Source organism: Rhineura floridana, chromosome 4 (genome assembly GCF_030035675.1).
Source record: "Rhineura floridana isolate rRhiFlo1 chromosome 4, rRhiFlo1.hap2, whole genome shotgun sequence".
Taxonomy (NCBI): domain Eukaryota; kingdom Metazoa; phylum Chordata; class Lepidosauria; order Squamata; family Rhineuridae; genus Rhineura; species Rhineura floridana.
In genome coordinates, this window is record NC_084483.1 from 161,114,241 (window position 1) to 161,128,069 (window position 13,829).

Sequence of the window (13,829 nt, forward strand, 5' to 3'; positions counted from 1 at the left end):
GGCCCCGGAGCCAGTTCCCCTGCTCCGGAAAGGACAGTCGGCCGCTTCACCCCTCCTGCTGTGGGTGCCGCTGGGCGGGAGTGGCTGCGATGGAGCTCGGCAGTGGCGGGGGCGGCCGTAGCATCTCTGGCTGGGGGGCCCATCGTGGCCGCTGCCGCCCAGCGGCGCCCACAGCAGGAGGGGTGAAGCGGCCGGGCGTCCTCGGGGCTATGAAGGAGCTGGCCCTGTCCAGCATCCACTGCTGCTGTGGGTGGCAGGCTGGAGAGAGAGAGAGAAAGAGAGAGGGGCTGGAGAGAGAGAGAGAAAGAGAGAGGGGCTGGAGAGAGAGAGAGAAAGAGAGAGAGGCTGGAGAGAGAGAGAAAGAGAGAGAGGCTGGAGAGAGAGAGAGAGGCTGGAGAGAGAGAGAAAGAGAGAAAGAGAGAGAGGCTGGAGAGAGAGAGAGAGGCTGGAGAGAGAGAGAAAGAGAGAGAGGCTGGAGAGAGAGAGAGAGGCTGGAGAGAGAGAGAGAGGCTGGAGAGAGAGAGAAAGAGAGAGGCTGGAGAGAGAGAGAAAGAGAGAGGCTGGAGAGAGAGAGAAAGAGAGAGAGGCTGGAGAGAGAGAGAAAGAGAGAGAGGCTGGAGAGAGTGAGAGAAAGAGAGAGAGGCTGGAGAGAGAGAGAGAGAGGCTGGAGAGAGAGAGAAAGAGAGAGAGGCTGCTCTCTACTTCGTTCATATCATGCATAATTTTCTACACCTTTATAAGCCTCCCCCCTTTACTCACTTCCCTTCCCTTCCATCTAAAAAGTTCCACATGTTGTAACCTTTTCATGTCGTGGAGTTGTAACATCCTCTTGGTAATGGCATTATGATATTGGCATTTGAATTCTTTAAAAACTCTCAGATAGATGCCATCTGGGCCTTCTGATTTGTTCACTTTTGTCAGGCTGAGAATGCAGTGACAGATATGGCTCAAGTATGTTGCATGGCAGCTTGGATCTAGCTTAATTGGCCTAAGAGCTGCTTGGAACTAGCAGTGCATTCAGGGTTGTGGCAGCCATCAGCCCCGCCAGAGAAGCCTGAGGTTTCTCTAGAGGGTTCGCTAAGGGAATCAAAGGCTTCTGCAAGCTTTTGTAGGTCACCAGTTCAAATCAAGAACAGATCCAGAGCAAGCAAATCTGCCAGACAGTTCCTGCATGAATCACAAAGTGACAGGCTCAGAACTGTTCCTGGTGGCCACGTGCCAGCTTTGCCACTGACAATCTAGGTATAAGGGTCACAGAGGTAGCAATGCCTATCACTGCTCATCCTTCCCAGTTTTGGCATAAGACATGCTGCCAAGTTTGATTTGCTCTTGCTGTGTTGACCTAATTGACCCTGTTAAAGATCCCATCTTGACCAGTTCAGTGTGGCAAACCCTGACTCCCAGTTTAAAAGAGGGAGTCCCGCTTTTTCACGACAAAGGTCTAGTTCTCTATTCCGCCTAGTCTCTTTCTTTCTGCATTCAGATGTATCTCAAAAAGTACATATCTCTCATTTATTGCTGTGCACTTGCACCGGGCATTGCAGAGCTCTTGTCTTTAAGTATTGTCAAATGCTCAAACTACTCAACATAAAATGGCCTGGGGGGGGAAGAATGGGGTTTGTATTTATCCTCTATTGTGGGGCTCCCAAACTGTGGTTTGTGGATACCAGTGGTCTGTGAGCTTCATTTGGGTAGTCTGCAGCATTTAAATATTCATATAGATTTTTAATTGTATTTATATTTCTTCTTTATTTCTTATTTTATTGTATTGCAATTTGAATTCTATGGAATGCAAATTGTAATTCCATAAAATACAATATTAGAAATAAAGGAAGTCATAAAAATACAATTAAAAATCATGCTGCGTCCAGCACAGCACATTATAATTGCAACAACAGGCAGAAGAATCATTAAGTGGTCCACCAAGACCCTAATCAATTTTCAGGTAGTCTGGGGGAAAAAGCTTAGAGACCACTGCTCTATTGTACTAATTTAGTTATTTATCTCTTTATTTGATTAATGTCCCGCCCTTTCTCCCAGTAGGAGCCCAGTCTTGTGCTGATGTGTCCAAAGCTACATCACTTACATATGAGAGAACTTGTGGGTAACCCCGAGTGTGGTGTAGTGGTTAAGGTGTTGTACTACGACCTGGGAGACCAGGATTCAAATCTCCACACAGCCATGAAGCTCCCTGGGTGACCTTGGGCCAGTCATTACCTCTCAGACTCAGAGGAAGGCAATAGTAAACCACCTCTGTCTGAATACTGCTTACCATGAAGACCCTATCTGGGATCAACTTGAAGGCAGTCCATTTCCATTTTGCATCACCCTAAGCTTGTGAGAAAGAATGACCTTGTCACTTCAGATGGACCTAGGAACACCCTATTTTAGGTAAGATTTCTATTTTAATCTCCAGAGAATTTTTTTTGAATGGTATGCTCCAAGCAACTGTGGTTGATACAATGTATCATGCTTAATGTCACTAGGGCCTGCCCCGTGACGTCACTAGGGCCTGCCCCGTGACGTCACTAGGGCCTGCCCCGTGACGTCACTAGGGCCTGCCCCGTGACGTCACTAGGGCCTGCCCCGTGACGTCACTAGGGCCTGCCCCGTGATGTCACTAGGGCCTGCCCCGTGACGTCACTAGGGCCCGCCCCGTGACGTCACTAGGGCCCGCCCCCATTTTCTCAGGTTTTTGGATGGTTCCGACCTGGCAACCCTATTTTAAATATGTTTTAATTTAAAATATACTCAAGTTGCCCAAATGTGTGTTTTCTTTTCATTCTTCACGAGTTCTTTGTATGGTTTAGTGTAGGCATTGGGGAAGAGCAGCACTCTTGTGCCTTTAATATCTCTGTGGCAGGCAAAAATTATTATGAACTAAAAGTGCATCTGAATGAACTTGAACTATTTTGTTCCTTTTTAAAATGAGTTTTCTAAGCACTGGTGGTTACTAACACAATTCTCTTCATCTTATTCACAAGTAAATCCCACTGTATTCTGTGGGGCTTATTCATGAGAGCAAGCTCAAGACTAAAGCCTTTTGTAGTGCCTACTAAATGGGTTTCCAGCAACTCACTCACTTTGTGTGTGGTTTTTAAAAAAACAGGATTGAGAGAGCATTACTGAATGAGCAGAGATCTAGTTTTCTGTTCACTGCTGGGGAGGTATAACTTAACTGTGTGCACATTCATGAGAGCAAGCATAGGACTACAGCTCTGTTAGGTGCTATTACTAAAACTGCAATGTTTATGTGTCCACTATTTCTTTGCAAAGGAGGAGGATAGGGAAAGAACTAGAACAGGTGGAGGCCACACAACGTTTCCCCCAACAGAGAAGCAACTGTGACAGCAGGAATCCCTTCTGAATCAAAGTAAGACACTTGAGAGGAGGAGTTGAGATGGCGACCGGGAAGGATGCTGAACAACAAAGCTCCGTACTTGTGTTTTATATTTTCCTTAAAGAGTCCTCCTTTCAAGTACTGAAATTGTATCAAGCTAATTTATGAGGTTCTATATGAAGACGGAGCCAAGAAACGTGGATTTTTAAACATGGAATAAGCTATGCAGCAAATAAATTCTTTTTTATCCCTCATTTTGATTTGAGGGGCTTCTGGAGGTGACTATCAGCTAATTAACGATTTTAAAGACTGTTTTCTATACTATCTGACCTAACCCCCACTAAGGACAATAACTCAACAAGGGGTGGAAGAATTTCCCTGAGCAGAACGTGTCTGTTTGTTGCTATTAATTTTAAACTTGACTGGTTTATCTTATTCAAGAAAAACCTATACGCCAGGGAATGTTAAGAGAATGTTAAGAGTCTTCATATAGATATACTCTTGAGTAAGATGGGACTAGCAGCTATGGTGTTAACAAGACAATCCTATAAAGAACTGGGAATTATCCCCACCTCTGAAATGGATCTATCTAGAATTAATATAAGATCTACAATAAGAAGACAACCTAAAATTACTCAATATTATAATGTGATAGAGCCTGAAACAGCTCTCCTTTCGACAACGGTGGATAAGATCCCTGCTAATATGGAGGTGGCGAAGACAGCTAATGAATTTCTCTCCCCTCTACTAAGTAAAGTGAATCTGCCAAGGGAAAGTATAGCCTTTGAACTGCAGACAGAGGGAGAATTAGCTGGATTTCTACCGTGCCCTGAATATGAGGATATAAATATTAGTACAAGTAGCTCTATGCCTACATTGGAATCATCTTTTGAGGAGGACCAGATAGAATCTTCAAAGATACCTTTAAGAGACACGATTCCACAGCAGCCGGTAATTAATCAAGAATCTAAATCCGGTGAAAACTTGGTGCTAGATAATTTGAATTCTATGGACTATACGATTAAAGAATCCCGGATTGTACAGGAAGTTGTGGACACACTATTAGAAACATCAATAAGTAGTGTGGGAAGAACGGAGATACTGTTAACCCAAGATAAAATTATAAATGGGGAGACGTGGTCATCAATGGTTACAGCTTCTCTCTCTCAAATCTCTAAATATATAGAAGAATATATTCCCTTGCTGACAATCTTAACAGAGTTAATAACAAAAACAAATAGCTCCACTACTAATGGGAAAAAAAACTGAATAAGAAATCACAGTCCTCTCAAACTGTATTGACTGACCCCACCCTATTGGCAAAGGAAAGTAAAAAGAGGACTCATAAGGCACCACGTCGTAGGAAAAGTAAGAACATTAAGAATACCAAAGCAAATTATTACTCCTCCCTAAATTTCCAGAAATTGTTTATGCTTCTAGACACTCCACAGCAACAACTGAAAAAGAAAAGAAGGAAAAGGAAGCGCAAGAAACGCAATTCCTAATCGGATCATGAACAAAACTTACCTGTAAAGAGTGATCTTCCCTCTTCCTCTTCTAGTGACAAACCAGAGACTGAAAATGAACAAAACTTACCTGTAAAGAGTGATCTTCCCTCTTCCTCTTCCAGTGACAAACCAGAGACTGAAAATGGGGATATAATCAACAATCAAAATGGGGTGTTTGCGATAGACCAGATTTCTAATCAAATCGAGGCTTTTAAGATCATTCCTACGAATGAATCTGTGCCAACGGAGCAAGCATGGGAATTAGTTCTAAACAACCTTAAGTTAGTGTTCATAAATTATCCTAAACCCAGAGGGTTATTTAGTTCATCTCAACGAAGACTTCATTTTTGGAAAATAATTGAAGCTTCTGAGCCAGGTCATTTAGATTTAGATGGAATTCTATCTATTCATATATTTATTTTATAATTATAAAAAGGCCAGAGCAGTAATTACCTTTCAAAATTCTGCTATTGCGAATTTAATATATGATAAAAGATTCATTTTTGTAGCCCAAAATATTCAGATATCCAGACTATTTGAAAATACTGCACCTCCATTGAATCTGCTAACCTCTATATCATCTAAAGAAACAGTTTCTTCCCAAATTAATACGAAGATATTATCGATTCCAAGCCCAATTAAGATCCAGGATTTTATTGACAATCCCACAAGGCACTCACAGGTTTCTATTGATAAGAATAAAAAATCTGAGAGCCCTTTATCCTTACCTACTCTACCAGAAGAACAGATGCTTGTTACATTATGCAATGATCAAGATCCAAGTGAACGAGGTAAAATTGTTGCTCGCCTTAGATTTCTAATAGATGCCATTGAGGATAGAACGATAACTCCACAAATTAACACCACAGATGAAATGCTGGAACTAGTGCCTTTAAAGAGTTTAAATGATAAATCGATTTTTCTGAAAGAGACTGTGGACCCTCTGGAATCTAGTTTCTTACTAAAGTCTCCCGAACAAGTGTTGAGGAACCCATTGGATGCCTCATCCTTAAACTCAACTTTGGACCAACCTGATAGGAGCTACATGAATCATAATTCACTCCACTGACTACAAACATCCATTTCAGCTGATCAGCTTAAAATAATTTCATGGAATATTGCGGGATGGCAGAGTAAAGCAAAAGATCGTGACTTTAAAACATTCCTACTATCCTATGATATCATCTTGCTCCAGGAAACTTGGCTTAAAGATAAACTATATATAGATGGATACTCAACATTTGATATTCAAGCTTCGGCTAGTATAAAGGGAGGTCGTCCTATGGGAGGGGTATCTATATCGGTGTCGACCTCTCTAGCAGCTAAAATTAAGCAATTAGATCCCCTCCATGAATTGGCTACTGCTTTAATACTAGAATTTCCTCATTTTTCAATAATCCTAATTAATGTTTATTTACCCCCAGGTAGATCTAAAGGCATTATTAATAACTATTTTTTCTTATTGGAACCATTTATCTCAAAATTGGTAACAACATATCCAGAAATCCCGATTATACTAATGGGTGATTTTAACGCGAGACTTGGCTCTTCTGATGAAGCATTATATGCTAAATACTCACAGCAGCATTTAATTCCCGTTGAGACCTTAAATTTCCCGCCAAGATGTTTGAAAGATTCAGGAATAAATTATGTGGGTTTCCTTTTAATGAAGTTAACATCTAAACTGAATCTTACCTTATTGAATGGCCGATCACTGGGGGATATGGAGGGCGAATTTACTTATGTTTCTCACTCAGGAACATCCCTTATAGATTTAGGTTTTATCTCAAATGAATTATTTTTTGTGGTATCTAATTGTACTGTTCTTAGGCATATAGAGAGTGATCATCTCCCAATATCCATAGAATTAAATTGCAAAAAGAAATCTATACATCTAACTAAAAAATCTTTTCCAGATGAGGATATTGTTATGCATTCAACTAGAATTAGATGGATCCCCAAAATAGCAGAACAAATCACTAGTGTCCTTATAACACAAGAGGTTTTGTTTATTAAGCAGGAGCTATTAACTTACCCCTATCTGGTAGATCCTTTAAAAAAATTTCAGAAATTAACGACACTTTTACAGTTGACATTATATGAGTATTCCTCAAATATTTCGAAAGTGAGATCAAATAAATCAAAACCATGGTTTGATCTGGATTGTATTAATACTAAAAAGCAATTGAGAGAAACTTACCAGTTGTATAAGTTGACAGACTCACAAGAAGTCCTACAAGAGTATGGCATAATAAAGAAAAAATATAAACATTTAATTAGGAAGAAAAAAGGAGCAGAAAGAATTGAAATCTGGCTTCGTCTCCAAAATGCTGCAAAACTAAAAAATTCGAACCTTTTTTGGCGTCTAATCACATATTATTGGCCAAAATCATATTCCTATCCCAATTGTAACATTCCCACTAATGTTTGGGAAAATTATTTTGGCAAACTATTTAATGATTCAGTTGATTTAGGAATATATGAGTATACGATTTTAAATGACCTCCCGGAATGGCCTTCAGTAACAAGTGAGGAAATTTTAAGGTTGATTGGCAATTTGAAATCTAATAAAGCCCCCGGCCCGGATAATATTCCACCAGAAGTATATAAAGCTAATGCCAACTGGTGGGCACCGGTGTTGGTGGCATTATTCTCACATATTGATTCCACCATGACCATTCCGGAAGACTGGGGGATGGCAACGGTTGTTCCCATTTTTAAAAAAGGTTCTAGGTCAGACCCAGTAAATTATAGACCAATAAGTCTTTTAAATGTCATAAGTAAAATATATGCGGCTCATTTACACAGTAAATTACTAACTTGGATGGAACAATCAGATATATTGGCCCCAGAACAGGCGGGTTTCCGTCCAAAAAGATCAGTAATGGACCATATATTAGTATTACAGCATATTATTTCTAAGTATGCACAGAGAAAGGGGGGATTCTTCTATGTAGCGTATATAGATTTGAAAGCGGCATTTGATTCGATACCAAGATCCAGGCTTTGGTCGAAATTATATAACTTAGGAGTGGATAAACGCTTGATATTGCTAATGCAAGGCCTATATAAAAATACAATGTTACAAGTAAGATGTAATACTCAAGGCCATTTAACTAACCCTATATCAACTAATAAAGGGGTGAGACAAGGATGTATTTTATCACCCTTGCTCTTCAATCTATATATTAATGATGTTATAAAGGAATTAGCTCTCTACGCTATCCACCCACCAATGCTGGCCAATATCCCTAGAAATGCTCTTCTATATGCTGATGATTTGGCTCTGCTATCAAAAACATCTGTTGGATTAAAGCGATTATTAGGAGGATTAGCCCAATACTGCCATACTGAGCTTTTAGAAATAAACTATCAAAAAACTAAAGTAATGGTATTCAGTAAAAAAAGATTAAAACATAAGTGGCTCCTAGATGGAAAGTCAATTGAGCAGGTAAACTCTTTTAAATATTTAGGATTTACCTTCCAGACATCAGGAAACCACCGCTACCATACAAAATCGGTCCTGCTGAATGCGAGAAAAACATCTAAAGCGTTGATAACTTTCTATTATTCTAACGGAGGCCAATTGATCATTCCAGCGATCAAAGTATTTAAAGCAAAAATTATCTTGCAACTTATATATGGTATGCATGTGACAACAGAGGAAAAATTTACTGATCATGAAGTTGTCCAAACTTCTTTTTTACGGACTATTATGGCAGTGCCATCATGTGTTTCAAATTGTATAATTCGCCTTGAAACAGGTGTACAATCTATAGAGTCAATCATTTGGACATTAAGGATTAACTATTGGTTGAAATTGGTTTTAGATCCTCAGGGATTAGCTCCCCATATTCTTGAAGATAATTTTAAATCATCATGGAATATCCTAATTCAAAAGAAATTACAGTGTTTAGGTTTTTCCATGCAAACTATTATACAGATGGGAATAGAGACTGCCCGATTAAATGTCAGACAACGTATTAGAGATGTTGATTATCAACTTCATCTAGCACAGGCAAGAAGACATAGACATAATACAAATTGTTTCATAACAATGTCATATTTATCAAACTTAAGTACCTCCAAATATAGGAAAGCTTTCACCTTAATTAGACTAACCATTCTCCCTTCCGCCTTACTTGAAGGCTGATATAACAAGAAACCATACACAGAACGACTCTGCCCCTGCGGTGTAAGAGAAGTGGAATCGAATGCTCATGTGCTTTTACGTTGTCCTTTTTATGATCAAAAGAGACTCCAATTAATTTTGCCTCTGCTAGCCCCATATGCCTTAAATTCTGATCACTCTCAACTAGATTACTTATTAGGTGATAACAGGGCGGAGATTACATTAGCTGTAGCAAAATTTACTACAGCAGCCTTACTAGAGAGAAGAGCAAAATTAAATATTCCTTAATAATTTTAGGAGGAACCTATATAACTTAAGTATATATACTACAGAAAATTACTTAGAGATTTGCCCCCACACAAGGAAGACTCGTGACACCAGACTGGTATAATGTTATATTTATTAAAATATAACATCGTAAATCAAATGCAATACAGCCAATTATTCAAATATCCAACTCTTCGGGCAGGTGAGGCTAAACCTAACAACGAGGGATTACACCCTCACCTTCTAAAGGCATCCATTCACGTCATTACGTAACCCAAGAGTCAAGGACGTGTGTGAATTCCTCCCTCCTTGCTCTTGGAGCCAGCTGTGTGGTTCCCACCTCCACACCATGGCCCCGCCGTACAGGCGTTCACCCTGATGCGCAAGCAGGTCCCACAAGGACACAACCCAGATCGCCACCAGACACCAAGCCCTGATGGTTCCCTGTGGAGTGCCCCTTTTTCAGGATGCCTTAACCACCTAATTTTAACCCCCATATACCTCACCTGCCCGAATTCTAAGCCAGCCAAAGCAGACGCATCCCAACCCAACCGAAAAGCCAATTGAATTAAACCCGAGCAGTATGGAGTAGGCAAAATGAAAGGGATTCTGAAATCAGGATCCCCCCCAAAAAATTCCTACTCAGCCCCATTCAGGCGACCAGCAAAGCCCATGCTGACAAGGGAGGGAGGGTGGGTGCCGCAAGGCGAAAAAGGCAAGTGCGGGAAGGACGGAGCAGCCTTATATCTGCTGCTCCGTGCCTTCATCTATTGGTTGATTGATCTCACGTGGCTCCTAACTCTTGATTCTAGAATGTTCACAAGCCTTCCCTGTAATTATGTTGAGGGCAAATACGCCCCTTAAAAGGAACGCCATTGCCCCCACACAAGGAAGACTCGTGACACCAGACTGGTATAATGTTATATTTATTAAAATATAACATCGTAAATCAAATGCAATACAGCCAATTATTCAAATATCCAACTCTTCGGGCAGGTGAGGCTAAACCTAACAACGAGGGATTACACCCTCACCTTCTAAAGGTATCCATTCACATCATTACGTAACCCAAGAGTCAAGGATGTGTGTGAATTCCTCCCTCCTTGCTCTTGGAGCCAGCTGTGTGGTTCCCACCTCCACACCATGGCCCCGCCGTACAGGCGTTCACCCTGATGCGCAAGCAGGTCCCACAAGGACACAACCCAGATCGCCACCGGACACCAAGCCCTGATGGTTCCCTGTGGAGTGCCCCTTTTTCAGGATGCCTTAACCGCCTAATTTTAACCCCCATATACCTCACCTGCCCGAATTCTATGCCACAAGAGGGGATCAGCTTAAGCTTGGTCCCCTCCACCCAGTGAAGATAACAAACCCCTTAATCCCCCCATAAGATCCTCCAAAAAAATGTCACACCCTTGCTCAGAAAGATGAACACCATCATCACGAAACAGATGTGGGGCATGGAACTTAATCCTTTCATGAGGCATAACTGCCCCACCCAAGGACAAAACTAGCTCTCTTACCTTCCTATTAACCCATTTCCTAGATCTATCTATCTTATTGGGGTGCAATGCACCCCACCAGATCCTTCTAACAAGCATTTCGGACCATACAATTATAAGATTGGGATATACGCGGATAAGCCACGTGAGATCACGCGTAACTTTCAGCAGCAAATCCAACGCAGGACGCTGCACCAAATCATTTTCTCCCAAATGAATCAACACGATGTGTGGCCTATTAGCAGAGGACATGATTCGGCACATGGCAGGCAACAATGCATCCCATAACATGCCCCTCCGTTCATCCCACTGAACCGTAGCTGAGGCCGACAGCTGCAGCTGTGTGCCCGGAACAGAGGAGGATGTCCTCCGGTGAGCCGAAAACAAAATTGAGTGGCCACACAAGACGATCCTCACAGGAATTGGGATGTTTGTCAAACCTATGGGAAACAAAAACAAATTCCTCTGTTAAAACATGACGTAAGACTTGAATGCATTGGAACGCCACCTGCCAATCGCCTGTATATCACTTATACTCGTGCCCACGAGGGCCGCGGCCATAGCCGCACCAATCCGGAATGAATGCAGCCCATAGACTCCAACAGCGCAACCACTGGCCAACAAGGCCCGCTGAACAACGGCCCAAAATTGAAACTGAGTCAGGGCAGTTCCATCTGCATGTAGAAACAAATAACGCTGGCCCGCTGGCCGAATGGATAAGAATTGCCGCATTGCAGACACAGGGCACAATACTGGGATCTGGCATCGCTGTAACCACGATACTGCCACGGCCCTTTTGCCGCATTGCAGACACAGGGCACAATACTGGGACCTGGCATCGCTGTAACCACGATACTGCCACGGCCCTTTTGCCGCACTGCAGACACAGGGCACAATACTGGGACCTGGCATCGCTGTAACCACGATACTGCCACGGCCCTTTTGCCGCATTGCAGACACAGGGCACAATACTGGGACCTGGCATCGCTGTAACCACAATACTGCCACGGCCCTTTTTCCGCATTGCAGTCACAGGGCACAATACTAGGACCTGGTATCATTGTAACCACGATATTGCCATGGCCCTTTTGATCGGTCTTAGAAACACGCAGGGAGAACCTCACTATAACAGCACCTAATGTGCAATCGCCAAAGCATAAGGCTCGATTAGTCACATCACGCTTAGAAGGGGCAAGTATTTCACTAGGGCGAAAAGCACCATAAAACATTTTCAGAGTTACTGCGGCGAACAGGTGCGACTCATACTGAGATGAGCATAAAGAATTAAATAGTGCCAGGATCTGGAGGAGGACATCGGGCGTGATTGGCCTCCTCCGGCCAGCGGACCTGGGAGCGGAACGCGACCAACCCACAAGGACCTTTCTGACCCTAAAATCTACAGAATGATCCGGCAGACCCCTTGCCTTGGAGTTAAAGGCTAGCGCCGAGAGGTGGCCGGCGATAGTGGAAACAGAATTATTGTGCCCTTTTAAATATATCATAAACTGCAATAAAGGACCCACAGGAATAGGCCAGTCAAATGGCAGCTTCAAGCTGATGAGGAAAGCCTGGAACTTCGCAAAAGATCGCTTATACGCATTTTGAGTACTGGGAGCAAGAGCAGCTGCGATAGCAACCCCAACTTCTAGTTGCCAAGGTTCCACAGGAAAGGAGGGATTGGTACTGGATCTGGAGCCGCGCCAGGTGCAAGCTCCTGAAAGCGCGCCATATGTAATCGGGAAAGTGCATCAGCAACTGTATTCTGCAAACCTGGAACATGTCTGGCCAGGAATAAAACATTAAATCGCAAGCATTGCAATACAAAAGCACGCACCAAGCGCATCACATGAGGAGACTTAGAAGTTTGGGCATTAATAACGCTAACTGTGGCAAAATTATCACACCAGAAACGCACTGTGTGATTTTGAAATGCCAGTGGCCGGATATGAACCGCTACCACTATTGGAAAAAAATCCATAAATGTCAATTTGAAGTAATTCCGGTAGCCTGCCAACTTTCAGGCCATCGCTCAGCGCACCACTGGGATCTAAATATTACTCCGAAGCCAATGCTTCCGGCAGCATCGTAATGCACCTGTAATTCGGCTTCTAAGAGCAATTCCTCCCACCAAAATGAAAGGCCGTTGAAATCCGTCAGGAATTCCAGCCACATATGCAAATTCTCCCTCATCCCTGACGTCATCCTTATGAAATGGAAGCGAGAGCGAGCTCCTTTCATAGCGTCACATAAACGCCTGAGGAACGCACGACCTGGTGAAATAATTTTGGAAGCAAAAACTAAATGGCCGACAAGTTCCTGTAACTGGGCCAATGGTATCTTCTTCAGCCCTATGACTGAATGAAGCAGTTGACGCAGTACCACCAACTTCTCTAGCGGCAAACAGGAAGACTGAGCTACAGTATCTAACTGGATCCCTAAGAAAATAAGGGAAGTAGTAGGGCCGTCCGACTTTTCAGGTGCTAGCGGGACTCCCAATTCCTCAGTTAAATTATCAAAGGCTTGCATGAGATGTAAGCAATGAGAAGACCCAGCAGGCCCCACAAATAATAATAATTAAAAAAAATCATCAAGATAATGAGCAGAGAAGGAGGATAATGCTTTCCTCCTCAATGCCCATTCAAGAAATGTGCTAAATGCTTCAAAAGCAGCACAAGACACCGAACAACCCATTGACATAGCTCTGTCTACATAAAACTGGTCCTGAACTTTAAGACCAAGCAAATCACATCTGCAGGGTGTACTGGCAAAAGGCGAAAAGCGGATTTTATATCACACTTTGCCAGTAAAGCACCCTTTCCAGCCTTCCTAACTACTCTCACTGCCTCATCAAAAGAAGTATATCTGACAGAGGCATATAATGGGGAAATACCATCGTTGACTGAGGCTCCCTTCGGGAAAGACAAATTATGAATAAGGCGATATTCCCCAGCCTGCTTCTTAGGGATAATACCTAAAGGGGAAATCCTCAAATTTTCCAAAGGAGGAAAACTGAAGGGGCCTGATATACGATCGGCAAGTATCTCCTTATTAAGCTTGGCCAGCACTACAGACGCTAAATT